At 41.6% G+C, this 20,071-nt stretch overlaps 1 protein-coding gene across 1 annotated transcript in view; it reads right to left on the bottom strand.

Annotated features, from left to right (window-relative positions):
* LOC147736953 (lysozyme g-like) overlaps positions 1–20,071 on the bottom strand; it is a 277,648-nt gene that overhangs the window by 36,679 nt on the left and 220,898 nt on the right. The gene's annotated exons all lie outside the window — the stretch shown is intronic.

Here is a 20,071-nt window from a genome sequence, read left to right as displayed (position 1 = left end):
AAACCTATTTGGATATATTGCAACTATTCAAAAAAAAATCTTTACAGTAATATCACTGTTTGAGGAGGTAACAGAAAATAAATGTGATACATTGTGCTGTGTGACTCACTACAATATTTAAACAGATGTGTGATAGTGTTTGCTGGAAGCGTAAAGATACAGACTGGGGTATTGAAGATATAAAACACAAGTTTGCCGGTGCATGGAAGAGTACATACATAGTCCCTAGGGGTTTTAACCAGTCCATGCCCTAAGACCCACTTTCAAAAATGAGTACTTCAGTACTAGCTGAAAGATTACAATTCTGCAACAAGAGTTTCTCAAACCATTTTAATACATGTATTATTGTAAAATCTCATAAGTTAATAGAGCTTCTAAAATAAGTTCATCATGTATTACATTTTTATCTTGCAAATAAAACAACAATATTTTCTACATGAGTGTATATTATTTGGAAAAGACTCAAAAATTAAATACAATAAATACAGTGTCACTCTGCATTGTTTCAAGTGCTTTATTTATTTAGACTACCTACTGTGTTGCAAACTTAAAACAGTGACGACAGCAGTCCCTTAGTTTCATTCACCCCATTACGTTGTCAATTATGCTTGAGGGACGCAAAGGAAAGGAGTGAACTATATGTTTACATATGTACTGCTATATTCAGAACACTGGATGAAGCACTGAATAAACAAAGTCAGATACAAAAGTATACACAAAAGAAGGCTGCCCAAAAGATACACAAAGGAAAGCTACACAAATAGGACACCGAATCTTGAACACAAACTGGTAAGTCAGCAAAAGAACAAAAAGGCTAAGAACACTGCAACGGATGTTACGCTGTGGAACTCATTCTGAAGACAGGTAGAAATATACTGTAAATAAAGCGGAATTCAAATAAAGAAAGTAAAAAGATACATGCATGACAAAGTCACCGGGGTAATACTCTGTTCCCCAACACAAAAAAAGATTTTGCAGAAATTATATGTACGAATGTTTAAGGAGTTGCAAAGGGACTCAATCCCCTGGGACTCCAAAAATAACATTAGGGACCATGGGGGAACACCAATGCCCCCACGTTCCCAACCACCTCCTCACGTCCTTCGAGAGCCGGCATTGCTTTCTCAGAGAGAACAGCTTACATGCTGCTCTCTCTAATGAAAAACAATCTGCTTTCCTACTTGAAAGAGACAGCAGATTAACTTGCTCTCTCTTTCAAATAGGAAACCAGTTTGCTGTGCTAAAGTGGGAGCCGCACCGCTCCCGCCCTACCATAGCAAACAGCATTGTCCCAGGGATAGGCACCCCGGAACACTGCAGCAGCCAGCCCTGAGAGATGGTGGTACCCAGAGCCAACAAGACCTCCAGGACGCAGACCGCGCGATCCCCTCCCAACATTAAAAAGCCCCAAAAAGTAGTAATCCCTGTGGCTGAGAGGTCCTTGCCGTCACAGACCCCCCTATTTTAAATATTACTGCCCCAGGAAGGTGGCTATCTCTGGAGCATATACGAATGGTGCTACCCAGAACAATCAAGAGCTCCAGGACATAGGCAGCGCGACCCCCTCCCAACATTAAAAAGCCCTGAAAAGTGGTAATCCCCGGGGCTGAGAGGTCCTTGCCGTCACAGACCCCCCCTATTTTAAATATTACTGCCACAGGAAGGTGGCGGTCCCGGGGCATGTACGAGGGCCATGAGGCCCCCCGCTCTGCCTCATTTCAAAATAAAACATGGCTGCTAACACTTCCCAGCGTGAAGAGTTGTCAGCCAATCAACATGCAACTAGTGATTGTACAGATTTCCGTCCGCGTCCGCTGCAATTTTTCCATTTTAAATAAAAAAAATATATAGAGCTTAAAAATCCATGAACGACCCCCTGAGCAAGCCTACAGTAGCTGGATGTTTCTACCATGCCCCCTTTCCTTATTTCTCAACTTTTTTTTCTTTTACTATTTTCTGGGGACTCGGTTCTAGCAACCAACAACACGGCTGCCAACACTTCCTGGTTTGGAGTGTCGACAGACAGTTGACAACCAATCAGCATGCAGCTTGTGCTCGTAAATATGCGTACTCTGGAATTTTTCTATTCAAAATAAAATTAAAAAAAGATAGCCTAAAAATTCTAAACCTAACCCCTGACGAAGCCTACAGGCTCAGGATCGTTCTAGCCTGCCCCCTTTCCTTATTTCTCAACTTTGTTCACTGTTTTCTTGTAACTCTACCGACGAACAAGATGGCTGCCAACACTTCCTGGTTTGGAGTGTTGACAGACAGTTTACAACTAATCAGAATGCAGCTCTGCTCGTAATTGTATTTATTTCCGTACGCGTACGCCGCGATTTTTATTTAAAAAAAATAAAATAAATAAAATCTAAAAATCCATGTACGACCCCCTGAGCAAGCGTAAAGGGTCAGAATGTTTCTAGCCTACCCCCTTCCCTTATTTCTCAACTTTGTTTTACTGTTTTACAAGATGGCCGCCAACACTTCCTGGTTTCAAGTGTTGACAGACAGTTCATAGCCAATCAGCATGCAGCTCACGCTCGTAATTGAACGGATTTCTGTACTCGTGCAAAACTCCGTCTCTAGATATCGGAATGATTTTACTTGCAATTTTCTCAGAAACTACTGAACGGATTTACACCATTTAACAAAAAGCACAATCTGCAAACCAAACTTTACCCCTCTTTCAAATTTCGTGTAATTCTGTTCAGCCGTTCGGGCTGTAGCCCTGGCTAAAGGTCCCTGTAGAAAATTGCATGGGGAAAACACGTTTTGGGACCCCCTTTTTTCTCGGCCCCCACTTGACAAATCACCCCCAAACTTACAGGGAAGGAGCGGAACGAAGCAGGCCATTTTCTTGGAGAAATTTAAGAAAGATTCGTCCACCGGCGCCAAAGTTATTCCACATAGAATGTTGTGGATTTCCTATGGAAACTAGGTCCTAACTATAACTACCTACTGGCGACCGCCAGTATATATATATATATATATATATATATATATATATATATATTAATTACCTACTGGCGGTCGCCAGTAGGTACGTTATAGTTAGGACCTAGTTTCCATAGGAAATCCTCAACATTCTATTTGGAATAACTTTGGCCCTGGTGGATGAGTCTTTGCGAATTTCTCAAAGAAGATGGCTCTGTCCGCTGCGCTCCTTCCCTGAAAGTTTGGGGGGGATTGGTCAAGTGGGGGCTGAGATATAAGGGGGGTCCCAAAACGTGTTTTCTCCATGTTATTTTCCATAGGACCTTTAGACTCGGCTACAGGTCGAACGGCTGAATGGATTTATAAGAAATTTGCCAAAACTGTAGAGTCTTGTTCGCAGATTACGCTTTTTTTGGAATGGTGTAAATCCGTTCAGTAGTTGTTGAGAAAATTAAAGTTAAAGTCAATTATATATCTATAGGCGCGCACACGTGCGCGCACCCAAGCGGCTGCGCGTGAGCGGAATTTTTTTTGGCTGCGTGACGTCTGTTAACGTTCGATTCAAAGGAAATCAGGAAGTTTTGTCCGCCATTTTGTCATTGCGAGTAAATATATTGTTCATTTCAAAGCGTTGAAACATGAAAAGGGGAGAAGTTAGAGATTGTTTTGCTGCGTAGCTTTTCTCGGGGTGTGCAGTAATGCCCTTAAACGCGAAAAGATATCATTTTCCCTCGAAAAAAAATACGGGGTGCGCGCACCCGGTCGCGCACACCTATTCACAAGAGTGTGAAAATGGAGATAAATCAGAAGTTTGAGTGCTTAGATATAAGGTGGCTCTGAAAAGAGCCCTTGTGTTACTTGAGTGTTTTCTGCATTTATAAGTAAGTACCGATGCAGAGCCTGATGTTGCAGAGGAAGATTCTGTTTCCCTCATTCGTGAAATGAACACCGTCTCTCCTATAGACGTCTTGCATGTGGTATCGCAAGTTGTTGTGGTAAATAGAACCCATGCTATAATCTCTGAGGAACGCAGAAACATATTTATTTACATGTCTCCTTGCTTTCTCAAATTGTGCACAATGTTGATTGGACCAATTCCATTTCTGTCTTTGGCATATATTGGAATATACCAAGGCAGATCGAGGAAAAAGTGTCATCAATTGTCGAAAGGTGTCTTTTAGAAGCATTTCCAGACCTACCCCAGTGATTGTGCCTAGATCGTTCCCACCACAGTGCACAATTATAAGGTCTGGTTCTGGGAGATTCATAAAAGTTTTCACCAATGGAATCAATTGGTGACATTTTAATCCTGTTTTGGAAATCCATGTTATGTGTACATTTGGTAAGCCGAGGTTGCAAATTCGTCTGCTTACTGCATATTTTTCACTCCAGTGAATATAACTGTGTCCTATTAGCCAGACCTTCATTTTCAAGGGATTTGTAGTCGTCCTCCGATCGGTTCTGGAAGTGGAATGGTAGTTAGAAGTTGAAATTCTAAATAAAGAAAAAGGAAGAGGCTGAGTGTGGTTTAAAAAATAAAAATGATTGGTTGATTGTAACAAGTGGAGATTGAACAGGTTAATGTTTATGTTAAACGAAAAGTACTATTGGGTGTGAAAAAACAAGATATGTAACAGAGCTGTGTATTGGCAGGTGTTTCTGGAGGGAAAATAGTGTTCTTAGTTTGTTGTAGAATGTTAAGACATGAACTTTTGACCTGTGCCTTCAGCAAGGTGCAGAATGAGGTGTAACCATGGAAACAGCCGGAGATGGCAGTTGGTGATGGGTTCACTCTTTGGGGCCTCTGCATCTGAGTCTGTTCTCTGGTGGCAGGCGGACAACTGTTTGTTATTGTGGAGATGAAAGGGTGATAAGGAGAGAAATACGACATAGCGTCTGGCCTGTAGAAGCGTGGGAGCAGTGATTAACTCTGAGTGAAGCGGAACTGTGTCAGTGCTTAGTAACAGAAAAAAAAAATGTTAACAGTGGTATAACTGTCTTTACGGTGCACGACCTACTAAGAAAGAGTTCACGGGCCGTAATTGGCTTGCAGGTTCTAGTATCAGTAAGTGAGGTCGAGAAAAGAAAACATTCAGGACTTTATTTATGAAGGCCTTGCGCCACTGGTGCGTTACTTTTTCCCATTTTAAAAAATGAGGCACTGGCGGCGGAAGGTCTTCATAAATAAGGTCCTCAGTGACTACAGTTAAGGTTATGTGGAACCCATGAATAGTTTTTCAATATGAAATCATTTCAGTTGAGATTATGGATTAAAAGAGAAACCGTGAATATTTGAAATGTTTATTTAGAAATGTACTGTTTTAAAGGCAAATCATTATGTAATATGAGTACAGAAATTGCAAAAAACACAGTAATTGGTATTGTCAGTAGTACATGGAATACAAACGCTATAGTTGAAGAAAAATGAATATAGTTGGAAAAAAACATTGTACAGTCTTATAAGGAAGTATATTATATTTTAATAAATGGAAGAAGGTTTCTGGCCTTTCAGTTTAGGAACGATATATGAAAATGCAAGTGGTTATACATCATTACTTTATGAATCAGCTGTCAAACAACACGAAATTATAATGTCCACTGTTAGTAAAGCAAATAGGTCTGTTCTTCAAAAGAAAATATGGAAAAGAACATGAAGAATATAGAAAACCAAAAGGAAATGAGGACGTCAATGGCTTGTTTGAGAGTTATTGAAGCATTGTTTAGGCAAAATAGGTAGCTTCTGCTTGTAACAGGAAATCAGTTTTATCATTTGAAAGTATGTCAGCTATCCAATGGAAAAGAGTGAAGCAGTACTGATGATCTGTTATAATCGGAGCCTCTTTTACCATCAGAGGGCAGCTCGGTGGGTTTTCGATGTAGCTCGCTGTTAGGAAAGAGTTAACCGTCCATTGTGTAGGCAAAGTATGCAGCAAGTGCCTCTAACATGAAATCATTGTTATCATCTGAAAACATGTCAGCCATCCAATTGAGAAGATGAAAGGAGCATTCATGATCTGTCATTATTATGGCGTCTTTTATCATCATAGGGCAGCTCGGTGGGTTTTCGATGTAGCTCTCTGTTAGGAAATCTTGCGCCGCTGCGAATATATTCCAATGACCCAGAACTCCTTGTATCGCTGCAAAGGCCATAAACCCTCCGTTGTAACAAAGCTGTTCATGATCAAGTAACGGATTCATGAGGTGATTGTAATTCGGTTCAGGAGGTACCAAATTGCAGAGACATAAATCCAGGGCCCACGTGAAATCACAGCTCAGGCAATGAAATACAGGCTGCACACAGGTGAAATACGAATATCGAAATGATAATCGATATGAAGTATTCAAAGTTGAGAGTGGTAAGGTGCCGTAGTACAGAAGCATTCTCTGTTGAAATAGTTCTAAGTGGCCCGGCTCGTTTGCGAAGGCAGGAGGGACATTCATTTTGAATTTCCCAAGATGGTAAAGGAAACGGCGCAGCACCGCTGGTTGTATAGCAACTCCACAGAATTAGGTCGCCGGCTATGCAGTGGAGAGGAGCAGAATGACTTGATACATTTTCTAGGAGTCTAGTCACTTATATATTGCTTAGTGGTTATTAAAAAAGTAGCTTTTTTTGAACTGGAGGATGCGTTAAAAAATAAGGGAGTGATTTGAGGGAGTTGTAAAGCAAGGTCAATTTTTTTTAGATCAATGCTGTTTTCTGTGAATGTTAGCTTAGTGAAAGATATGTGTGTGAGCAGATGCAACGTTCAGTTTTAAATGTGACAATGGCGGTCTTGTTCATGTCTTCCGATTCAAGGTCGGTATTCCCTGCCAAATACAAAGATTAAGAAACGCATGCGTGGGGTACATAGTGTGCATTCTTAAAGGAAAGCAAATGAAGGGTTATTTTTACCGCGTTAGCATTGTCGTTTAAAAAGTTATAGTGATTTCTATTATATGTGAAGAAAGTGTCACTGATGAAGACTGAAAATAAATCCTTATAAATGATAGGGACTGGTGTATTTTAGAAAAGGTGTGTAACATTACATGAATTGTGGAAAAAAAAATAATGTAATCGAAAGTGTATGGTTTGAAAATGAAAAGTAGAGGTTTATAGTTCATGTTTTGAAAGCAGTTCTAGAGGGTCAGATGAAAGTGTATGGTTTGAAAATGAAAAGTAGAGGTTTATAGTTCACGTTTTGAAAGCAGTTCTAGAGGGTCAGATGCATGATAGATTTATAAAAAATAGAACATGTTTTTAAATAGTATTTTGGAAAAAATATGTGCCTTTATGTACTATTTACATTATCTGCCTGTTGCGTATTCTTTGAGTTTTAGTAATCCTGTGTCTTATAAGTTTTCTAGGGGCGGTTTGAGGTTCATGGTGGGTTTGGGCAGGGAGGGTAGGTTGGGGGTTTGTAATAGGGGGTTCGGGTGGGGTGGAGTGCGGAGTTTAGTGAAAAGTGAGGGGGGCGGGGAGTTACGGTGTTTGGTAATGGAGCAGAGTCAGAGGACGCCACATTTGTGTTATGGGGTGCCACGGAAATATGTATTTATTCTCAGAGGTTTATTATAATAAGGATATATATCAGTATGGTGGCTCTTGTCGTTTTGTGGTTCTGTGTATGTTTATAATGCTGGCCCTGTAGTTTTTGTTTATGGACCTTATTACGACACACAGGGGAGCTACGTTGCACAGTTGGAGATCAGAGACTTAGGAAATAAAACTTTATAATTGTAAGGGCTGTAAGGTATAGAAATCGCCCGTTCTCGGTGTAAAAAATATCACCGCTATTGGTGGTATTTTCTACGGTGTTAGTACTCGAAGGAGAATAGTAACATATATGTGAAATAAAATGATGTAATAGGCCCAGCATTTCACATTATCGCGTGACAACAAAAGTTGCTTTTACATAGCAATAAGTCTCTTATAATTAAGGGACGGAGTGTATATAGTGCTATTTAGTACTCTGCTATGTGATTGATGTCGAATATTTCATAAGAGGAGGCTTTAAAAGTTTTTCGATAAACTGGTTTTCTAGGGAAGTGGGTGGAGTGTTCCGTGTAAATTGCAGAATAGAAACTAGTAAGAACCAATTGGAAGTGTTGTTTTAAAGTCACATGACTGCACATGCGTGTCTCGACGCGATAGGTGGGTGCGCGCACCCGGTCGCGCACTATAAGAAAGCGGCGAGAAAATATCAGCTAATATGCTCTTGAAGCTTGTTTTGGTACAAAGAGTTAGTTCTGAAAAGAACTTTTTTTTTTTTTTGGAAACAAGTGTTATGATGCTTTTGATTTCTTAAAGTTGCTACGACATTTTTCAGTATGTTATACTATCCAAATAAAGTGAAGAAATTTATCTTTTCTTGGAGCATTTATGACTCTCAATTGTGTGTTTAATTAGAGTAAAGCTTTGCTCTCCGTATACAAGAAGTTCTCCACAGTTCGTGCATTTCATGTGCACGTTCGCAAGATATGGTCTGAAGTCCATTTCAGCACTCGATGGAGATACAGGTCGTCCTCCGGAAGATGTGCTGATTACTTCTGATGGTAATAGCGTGGCCTCCGTTTTTCTTGTCAAAGGTGGTCGCTCATTTCCTTCAGATTCGGAAGATAAATGCGGAACGGTAGCCATTGTAGCGAAGTCTTCGGGAAGATGTTCGACGTTGTTCTCTCTTGAGAGTAGAAAAGAAAGTGATGGAAGTGGGTGGAGTGCTGCGTGTAAATTCCAGAATAGAAACTACCAAGAACCAATTAGAAGTGTTGTTTAGAAGTCACATGACTTCACATGCAAGTGTCAGGTCCTGTACGCGATAGGAGGGTGCGCGCACCCGGTCGCGCACTACAATGAAGCGGCGAAAAAACATGTCATAAGATGCTCTTGGAGCATGTTTTGGTAGAAATAGTTAGTTCTGAAAAGAACTTTTTTTTTTTTTTTTTCGGAAACAAGTCGTATGATGCTTTCGATTTCTTAAAGTTTGTACTACATTTTTCAGTATGTAATACTATGAAAATGAAGTGAAGAAATGTATTTTTTCTTGGGGCATTTATGACTTTCAATTTTGAGTTTAATAAGAACAAGGCTCTGCTCTCCATACAAAGGAATTTCTGCACACTGGTTGCATTTCATATGTGCCTTCGCAAGATATGGTCTCAAGTCCATCTCAGCACTCGATGGAGATACAGGTCCTCCACCAGAAGATGTGCTGGCCATCTCTGATGGTAATAGTGTGGCCAGGGCTCTTGTCGATGCTTTTGCATAATGCTCAGGGTGCCTTTGTTTAACATGCCGCTGCATGGTAGGTATAGAAAAGGAATATTTTTTATTTGGATTTCCCCTTGAGAGCTCCGAATTGCATATCGTGCAGGTTACTTTTGGGGCATTCACTTTCTTTTGATCTTCAGAATAAGTAAAAAATTGCCAAATGAAAGATTCCTTTTTTCTTCTTAACGGTGGTCGCTCATTTCCTTCTGATTCGGAAGATGAATGCAGAACGGCAGCCATTTCAGCAAACTTTTCCGGAAGATGCTCGACGTTGTTGTCTCTTGAGAGTAGAAAAGATTGTAAGGAAAGTGGGTGGAGTGCTTCGTGTAAATTTCAGAACAGAAACTACTAAGAACCAATTGGAAGTCTTGTTTTCAAGTCACATGACTTTACATGCGCTTCTAAGGACGTGTAGGCGGTGACATTATCTAGTTACGAACGTGATTACATACTTAGGAACTAGCATTCAAAAAAACTATGAAATTCACTGAAAAAACATAGGTTTTACACACGTTATAGTTAGGAAGTAGCATTTGAAAAACCTATGAAATTCACTGAAAAAACCATAGGTTTGACACCAGTTATAGTTAGCTGGAAATTTTACTGACATAAAACCAATGAAATTCCACGTTATAGTTAGTTGGACTCACTATAACTTGCGCGTGTAATGCACTGCTGATGACATCACATATTACATCACTAATGAGATCACTGATAACACCATCTAGTGAATGTCTGTCTTTTTAAAAAATAAATATGTTTTATATATGTATATGTAGAGGTCGATGTAAAAATAAATGTTTAAATAAGTGTCTTAACCACTTCGAGGCGGATGACGAGCCCAGCTCGTCATCACCCTTACCTGCCGTGGGCGGATGACGAGCTGGGCTCGTCATGTAACGCGGCATTTTTGAAAATGCCGCGCACAGCGGGAAAAGCCGCTGCGGCAAAGCGGTTAATCGATGTGGAGGACTGTATGGATGGCTGAGTGTGTATATGTGTGTGTTAGTGAGTGAATGCCTGCCTCACTAGTGTGTTTATCAGTAACGATATATGTTTTAATCTAGTTTATGTAAGTATTGATATATATAAGTGAGTATATGTGACAGTGAGAGATTGAAAGAGTTCCTCTTTAAATAAGTATGTGTTTCTATAAGTGATTGTTTAAAAGAGTAAGTAAGTGTAAGTTTACTTAGAAGTAAGGTGCTACTGTGTGTATATCTGTCTATGAAAATAAATGGATGTTTATTACTTTATTTGCAAGTGTGAATATGTGTGTGATTTACTTTTGGATGTCTGTCGGTATATAACAGGATGTATAGCTGTATCACTATATATAATCAGTGAGTATATATACGAGTGACTATATAGAACTGTTATTGAATTATTGGATGTGTATATAAATGTTGGAATTACTGAATTGGTTGTTGTAACTGGTATAGGTATGTCCACTTTTTTTTATATGTTAGTTTTTTTTTTCAAAACGTGTTTTAAGGGTTACTTTAGAGTGCAAGTTGGTTAGTCTCCCTGTCACAAAGATGGTATCATCAGTGATCTCATTAGTGACGTCACTGACCATGTCATAAGTAATGTAATATGTGATGTCATCAGCAGTGCCTTACACGCGCAAGTTATAGTGAGTCCAACTAACTATAACGTGGAATTTCATTGGTTTTATGTCAGTAAAATTTCCAGCTAACTATAACTGGTGTCAAACCTATGGTTTTTTCAGTGAATTTCATAGGTTTTTCAAATGCTACTTCCTAACTATAACGTGTGTAAAACCTATGTGTCTTTTTTTTTTATTTTTCAGTGAATATATATATATATATATATATATATATTATATGGATGTATATATATATAAAAAAAATATATATATATATATATATATATATATATATATTACCTACTGGCGGTCGCCAGTAGGTATATATAGTTAGGATTTTTTCTCTATGGGATTTTTGAAAATTCTATGTCTAATAACTTTGGCATTTGTGGACGGAATTGGCTGAAATTTTCAGGAAAATGGAACATTTTGTTTCTGAGCAGCCCCTGACAATTTGGGGGGGGTTTCATCAAGGGGGGGCCGAGAAAAAAGGGGGGTCCCAAAACGCGTTTTTCCCATGTTAATTTCCATAGGGCGGTTGGCCTCACTTTTAGCTCGAACGGCTGAATGGATTTGCACGAAACTTGGCAAAATTGTAGGGACTGTTAGCCCGATGTGCCTTTGCTAGGTCTCAATATATGTGCTCCAGTGGATTCTGAGTAATTTAGGTTCAAAAAAAGATATATATCTGGGCGGAGCCTAACCACACATCTGATCTGATTGGCTGTCAGCACTTCATCCAAGAAGTGTTGGCAGCCATCTTGGGACCAATATACATGATAGCACCTCATTAAAAAGCATTGTAGTTAATAGAGGGTTTTAGGACTTTAGTTACATTATAAATCATTTGTTGATGGTACCATACTCGTTTTAGGAATTATGGTGGGTTCTAAGGTGATTTTACCATGTGAAAAAACGTTCTGCTGTGATATCATGAATATTGTTTGAAAGAAAACTAATATCTCATGATTTTCCCACAGTGGTTTGGAAGGGGATCTATAAGCTAAACTGAAAGCATATTTTCTGTAAATTCACATTATCTTTCTCAGTCATGTGAAAATGAAGTCTGACATTCTCAGTAAAACATGTACATCCAACAAGGACAGAGACTGTCAGTTGATTCCTTTGTGTTCTACTGCAGCCTCCTAGAGTGTTCTAAAGAACAACTAGAGCGCTAACAGTCCTACTTATTACAAAGGTATGGCACACCTGAAGCCATCTTGATTGGAATAAAGTGGTAACTCTTAAAATATTTAATTTAAAAAGAAACAACATGAGGGGGTACATTTTGCCATAGAAAGTATGATTAGTGCTGCAGAATGAAAAATTAGGGCACATTTTGAGTGACTTCTCAAATCCTTTTCTATTTCATTAAAATATTCTGACATGCAGTCTCCCAAAATGGCCACCAGAGACAAAAGAGCCAGAATGTAGCCCAAATATCACCCAGATGTAGCCCAAGTATAGCCCAATGACAGAATGTCCCAGAGTGTTCTAAAGAACAACTAGAGCGCTAACAGTCCTACTTATTACAAAGGTATGGCACACCTGAAGCCATCTTGATTGGAATAAAGTGGTAACTCTTAAAACATTTAATTTAAAAAGAAACAACATGAGGGGGTATATTTTGCCATAGAAAGTATGATTAGTGCGGCAGAATGAAAAATTAGGGCACATTTTGAGTGCCTTCTCAAATCCTTTTCTATTTCATTAAAACATTCTGACATGCAGTCTCCCAAAATGGCCACCAGAGACAAAAGAGCCCAAATGTAGCCCAAATATCACCCAGATGTAGCCCAAGTATAGCCCAATGACAGAATGTCCCAGAGTGTTCTAAAGAACAACTAGAGCGCTAACAGTCCTACTTATTACAAAGGTATAGCACACCTTGAGCCATTGTGATGGGAATAAAGTGGTAACTCTTAAAACATTTAATTTAAAAAGGAACAAAATGAGGGGGTATATTATGCAATAGAAGGTATTATTAGTGCTGCAGAAAGAAAAAATTAGGGCACATTTTGAGTGACTTTTCAAATACTCTTCTATTTCATTAAAAAATTCTGACATGCAGTCTCCCAAAATGGCCACCAGAGACAAAAGAGCCCAAATGTAGCCCAAATATCACCCAGATGTAGCCCAAGTATAGCCCAATGACAGAATGTCCCAGAGTGTTCTAAAGAACAACTAGAGCGCTAACAGTCCTACTTATTACAAAGGTATGGCACACCTGAAGCCATCTTGATTGGAATAAAGTGGTAACTCTTCAAACATTTAATTTAAAAAGGAACAAAATGAGGGGGTATATTTTGCCATATGAATTATGATTAGTGCTGCAGAAAGAAAACTTAGGGCACATTTTGAGTGACTTCTCAAACCCTCTTCAATTTCATTAAAACATTCTGACATACAGTCTCCCAAGATGGCCACCAGAGACAAAAGAGCCTAAATGTAGCCCAAATATCACCCAGATGTACCCCAAGTATAGCCCAATGACAGAATGTCCCAGAGTGTTCTAAAGAACAACTAGAGCGCTAACAGTCTTACTTATGACAAAAGTATGGCACACCAGAAGCCATCTTGATTGGAATGAAGTGGTAAGTCTAAAAACACTCAATTTAAAAAGGAACAACATGAGGGGGTTAATTTTGCCATAAAAAGTATGATTAGTGCTTCAGAAAGAAAAATTAGGAATCATTTTGAGTAACTTCTCAAATCCTCTTCTATTTCATTAAAAAAATTCTGACATGCAGACTGAAACATGCACTTTGAATACCAGCAGCAGACGTCCCTGGTGAGCAGTAGCTTTACTACAGTGATCTAATGTGCAACTAGAGTGCTAACATTCAGAATTTATGGCAAATGTGTGACACATCTGAATGCCTTCTTGATGGAACCAAAGTAAACAAGCATTGAAAATGCAATAGATCTCGCCCTGGTTTAAGTTAAAGCCATTCTGTTTGTAATGAGGTGGCTTTTTAGCTTTGCTTTTATTAGTGTTTTTTCAACTTTCATGTAAATAACATGCATCTGTATGCATATAAGTATATGTATGCATGCATTTATGTTTGTATTTATATAGATATACAGATGATATATGTTTATATATGTATGTATATATATATATATATATTCACTGAAAAAACCATAGGCTATAGACCATATCTAGTTAGGAATTAGCATTTACAAAACCTTGAAAATTCACTGAAAAAACCATAGGTTATGGACCATATATAGTTAGGAATTAGCATTTACAAAAGCTTGAAAATTCACTGAAAAAACCATAGGTTATAGGCCATATATAGTTAGGAATTCGCATTTACAAAACCTTATTTTACTCACACAAAACCATTGAAATTCCATATATAGTTAGTTGCACTAACTATATATCGCGCACCCGCAATCCACTGCTGATGATGTCACATATTACATCATTCATGACATGGTCAGTGCCATCACTGATGACATCACTGATGACATCTCAAATGACATCACTGATGACATCACTGATGACAACATCCAGTGACTGTATGTTTCTGTAAAGTTAAAATATGTCTTACATATTGAAGAATGAGTGGATTTATAAGTGTCTGGATGAAGGATTTAGTAGGTGCATGACTGACTGTATGAGTGAGTGATTAAATGTGTCTCACTGAGTGCATGAGTTAGTGACTAAACTGTCTTAATTTGTGCATCATTATGTCTGTTGTTCTGTAAACTGTTGCATGTGTTGATAAGTAGCTATATGAGTAACTATATGGGTTATTGATTGGTTGCCAAAGTATTTGTATGGGAGACTGAGTGTGTGTGTGGGTGGCTGGGAGGTGTATGACTCTGTGCATAGATGTGTGAGCAGTTGATTCACTAGATGTATGGTTTCAAAAGTGCATGTGGAAACAGCTGTATGGGCGGTTGACTGTGTGCATGAGTGTATTGGTGAGTGAATGGATATCTCAGTGCTACAAGTCAAAGTAAGTACATATGTAAAACACAGCACATGTGAGAGTTGACATATATAAATAACTGTGCATAAGAGCCAGTGAATGTGTGAGTGGCTGTATGGATCATTGTGAACTTGTATCAGGGATTGTATAAGAGAGTAAATATGTGTTAGTATATGTTTGAATATGTAAAGTTTGTATAACTGTATGGTTGAGGAAATGGAGGTGTGATTGATTCTTTGCATGACTGACTAGGTGTGTGAGTAACTCCATGGATGAGTGACAGTCTGTGAGTGTCTGTTTACACTGATTGTATCTAAGGTTATATTAGAGTCTGAAGAGGTTCATCGTATTATCACATGAATGATATCATCAGTGATGTGATCAGTAATGTCAAATGAGATGTCATCAGTGATGTCATCAGTGATGTCATTTGAGATGTCATCAGTGATGTCATTTGAGATGTCATCAGTGATGTCATCAGTGATGTCACTGACCATGTCATGAATGATGTAATATGTGACATCATCAGCAGTGGATTGGGAGGAGGGGAGAAGATGGCTGCCTGAAGAGAATACCCCATACAAGCCAAGGCCACACATTGTATGGGAGTTTTTTTCAATCCCAGAGGGCAAGAAAAAAGTGAATGCGCCCAAGGTAACTTGCCTAATCTATGGCATGGAACTCTCAAGGGGCAACCCAAACAAAAAATATTCATTTGGTAATAATACCATGATTAGGCATATGACCCGCAAGCATCCAAACAACTATTCTGCTGCAGAGTTCAGGGAACTGGCCAGTAACCTCCCCCTGTCTTCAAGGACCACCTCCAAAAGAAAGCAAACCACTCCATCGGGACCAGAAACAACGGAGACGATGCCTTGTATTCAACAACGATTTGAAGATTTTAGAGTTACATGCATTCATTGTGGCAAGCTGATCTCCTATGGGGAAAAGAGCGTAAAGCTCATCGTCCTTGCTGGTGACAATCATATGGCTGAGATACCCGCCACCCCCTCTCAACACAATCCCCAAGGATGGGAAACCGGAAACAGTTCTGAAGTTTTTGGAAGACGGGAGGGAGTGACCCTCCCGGGCCGTATTTATTAAAATATGAAACAAAATTAAAACATTAAATCAACAGTTTCATAGTATGTACAATTTCATTACCACATTCCGATGTTTGGCTAACCTTAACATATCCTCTAATACAAAGGTTCTCCTAGCCGAACTAACATCCTACCAAACATTTACTTAACTTTTGAAATTGTACATCCTAACGTTTAAGGGCCAACGGCAAGGTCGTAACCGGTGTCAAGATCCCTAACCCAGACATATCCCCCTCACTTGAGAGGGGCGGCACGGAGGCATACCTCAAGTGCAACTACCAATTTCCCTTGACTTGACGGGGGCACCAATAAAACTCGACGCCACTTAAAGGTCGTACGAGGACTCGTGTGAGGTATCTAGAAGGTAGCGTAGACCCCCCCCCAAACCCCACACAACTTACCACATCTGCCGTCGCAGACGTCCTGGCCCCGGGAAATTCCCCAGGAGGGGGCTGTAACCCCTCCTACCCATGAAGGGGCCTTGACCGCCTTCCCTTTCCTTTCGGCGACCCATCCTTAGAAGGGACCGCCTCCCCGTTGAGGGGCCAATGGCCACCTCCCCCGAGCGCCCCCATCCGTAATGGGTGACGCCCACTCATAGGGATCTTCCAATTAGTGCTCACCGATCATGACCTTACCGCCCGACCAAAATAAATACGACAATGATAACTAACTAACTAAAGCTAAAATATAACAGACATTATCAACAACAACTTTATTCAAAGCATGCTTACTGATGAACACTAGAGCACAATTACTTTATTTGCAACACATAACACAAATCGATCATTCTTTATTGCATACTCAACATCTTCACGATAATACCACAACCTGTAAACGAAAATCAGAGTTATCCCTCAAACTTTATTCAAAACCACTCGCTGTCTTCAGGGGCTGGTGGGTGGGTCAAAATTGGCTCTCCGTTCCGTCTCGAGCTCACGTGCAGCGAGGAGGTGCAGCTTCAGAGCACAGGAACAAGAGGATGCTTTATGGTCTCGTTCCTCCTTTTATCCGTCTTCAGGGCGGGCGTAAACCCGCCCCTGCCTGCCCCAAGGGCGTGGCCAGCCACGTCAGTGTCTAGGCCAACCCACTCTAGGGCGGGAAAAGGCGCGCCCCGGCTACGCCGCTTCGGGCATACCAGCCGAGACTCGCCTCCCGCCCAAGATGGCTTCCCGGGGGGATCGAGGTACTCTGCCATAAGTTCGGGGGGACCGATTGGTCGCCCCTTTCCATATGGCTGAGATACCCGCCACCCCCTCTCAACACAATCCCCAAGGATGGGAAACCGGAAACAGTTCTGAAGTTTTTTGGAGACGGGAGGGAGTGACCCTCCCGGGCCGTATTTATTAAAATATGAAACAAAATTAAAACATTAAATCAACGGTTTCATATTATGTACAATTTCATTACCACATTCCGATGTTTGGCTAACCTTAACATATCCTCTAATACAAAGGTTCTCCTAGCCGAACTAACATCCTACCAAACATTTACTTAACTTTTGAAATTGTACATCCTAACGTTTAAGGGCCAACGGCAAGGTCGTAACCGGTGTCAAGATCCCTAACCCAGACATATCCCCCTCACTTGAGAGGGGCGGCACGGAGGCATACCTCAAGTGCAACTACCAATTTCCCTTGACTTGACGGGGGCACCAATAAAACTCGACGCCACTTAAAGGTCGTACGAGGACTCGTGTGAGGTATCTAGAAGGTAGCGTAGACCCCCCCCAAACCCCACACAACTTACCACATCTGCCGTCGCAGACGTCCTGGCCCCGGGAAATTCCCCAGGAGGGGGCTGTAACCCCTCCTACCCATGAAGGGGCCTTGACCGCCTTCCCTTTCCTTTCGGCGACCCATCCTTAGAAGGGACCGCCTCCCCGTTGAGGGGCCAATGGCCACCTCCCCCGAGCGCCCCCATCCGTAATGGGTGACGCCCACTCATAGGGATCTTCCAATTAGTGCTCACCGATCATGACCTTACCGCCACAGGTCCGGATAGTTGACCGGCTATCCGGACCCCCCACCGCACTCCTACCTAAAGGTCATGTTTTAACGTCTTCAGCCAAGCTATGTAGTCTCCTATGAGTAACTCATTCCCCATCCGAGATAAATGAACACCGTCCCCCAAGTACATACTGTCATCATTAATACATCCATGCGCGATAGAATGCAGCGCATTGGAACGCAACAACCTACTTACTTTGTTATTAATTTTCCTCACAGAGTGATTTAAAGCAGAAACAGAAAAAGCCCCCCGCCACACTTTTCGTGGGATCATATGGGACCACGCAATTGTGCACCCTGGAACTCTCCTTGCTAACCAACTTACAGTGGAAAGCATCGCCTCCAGGAGAAGTCGTCTACCAGTGGTGACCAAATCATTGCCCCCAAGATGTACTATGACTACAGACGGCGGTGACCTCGTCCGCCCTAGCAAACCCTCGAAAAATGATTGAAACTGGTCAATACAGAGACCGCCCTTTCCGTAGAAGGACACACTGTACCCGTATTCCCCAGCCACGTGCACCATGTCACCTGCCTTGAATACGTCCGCGGCACGCCTCACGTATGAGTGGCCCACGACCCACACCTCCTTTTTAACAGCCGGTGATGTCTGACCGCTGGCCCGGTGTTGGGTCGACTGCATAGTCCGCCCCGCCTCGTAGGCTTGCGTAACTGAAAACCAAACAAAAACAAGAAGCGTGAGTACATCATTACAGCTTCACAACATGTGCAAACGCACATACCTTTTATAACAGTTGGAGGACCAACGCCCCACACGTTTAACTTGTTCCACATTCAGACCCCTGGCTGTAGCCTCAGTAGCAGCCCCTATCCGAAAGGAATGGGTCCCAAACTCGCCCGGGTTCAAGCCCGCAGCTGTAATTGACATCTCAAGTACCCGCTGAAACTGAAACCTTGTCAGTGGGGTGGCGTCTGCGTGTCTCAACAAGGTCCCCCCCCATGATGCCACCCTTTGTGTCAAGTAATCCTCTAAACACCTCACTGGGCACATGGACGACCCGGGAATCCTGTGTATAATTATTCCGTCGCCCATCCTATTTTGATCGGTCTTGGACCTTACAAAAGAGACCGTCATCGTCTCCCCTCTGATTTGAACGTGCTCTGCGCACAACCCTCCCGTAACATCCTGCTTGTTCCTCGCCACTAATTCGCTTACCCGCATAGCTCCATGAAATGCTAGCGTAAAAGCAGCTCGGAATAACACTGTCTCAAAGTGAGATGAACATGTTGTAGGGAGTCTGGATAATAACTGGGCCAACCTATCCAAACCTATCGGGCGCCTCTCGTCTACTCTGCTACCCTCAAGGCGTTGCCACCCTCGTAGCGCTTTTTGCACAGTGAAAGACGCTGTCGGGTCCTGTATCCCGTGAGCCCTAGCAACAAAAGAAATGGCAGCCCGATGCCTCTGGGCCGTGGCCACCGATTTCCCTGCCCGATGTAGAGACATCAAGAAATTCACTACCCATTCCTCCTGTCCCCAAAGCTCCCCTCTAGCAGTCCCCAAAAAGGCTAAATAGGAAAGGAACGCCCCTTCATATGCCTTCCTCGTCCTGGGTGCTAAACTCTCTCCCACGAGGTTACGAAGCTCGGGGCACCGAGAGACCAGAGAGCTTCCGGAAAGGGTGCAGGCTCCGGGTCCGCTGTGGGAAGGAAACCCCAGAAAGCCTGCATACGAAAACGAGAAAGGGCATCAGCCGCCTGATTCATTATCCCCGGGACATGTCTCGCTTTGAATAGTACATTCAATTGCATACATAATAATACAATTTCCTTGAGCAGTCTCAAAATCCATTTGCATCGTGCTGCCTGGCTATTGATACACTCAACCACAGTCATATTGTCAGACCAGAATACCACAGAGTGATCTCTGAACCCTTCAGGCCACGTTCTCAGGGCCACCAAAATGGGGAAGAGTTCCAGGAAGGCAATGTTACTTGTCAGCCCACTGTCTCGCCACCATGCTGGCCATTTTTGTGCAGACCATCGAGTACCGAAAATGGCACCAAAACCTATACTCCCTGCCGAATCTGTCCATAGCCCCAGTTCCTCGGAGGACACGGCTGGTTTGTTCCAGACGACTCGACCATTGAAATCCGCCAGAAATGCCAACCAAATGCGCATGTCCTGGCGGACCTCGGCCGAGAGCCTTGTGCGATGATGGCCCTCCCTCAGTCCGACCATGGCTTGAGCGATCGAAC

Source organism: Lissotriton vulgaris, chromosome 1_1, assembly GCF_964263255.1.
Source record: "Lissotriton vulgaris chromosome 1_1, aLisVul1.2, whole genome shotgun sequence".
Taxonomy (NCBI): domain Eukaryota; kingdom Metazoa; phylum Chordata; class Amphibia; order Caudata; family Salamandridae; genus Lissotriton; species Lissotriton vulgaris.
The sequence above is the reverse complement of the archived record's forward strand: the minus strand, read 5'-3'. Positions and strand labels throughout refer to the sequence as shown.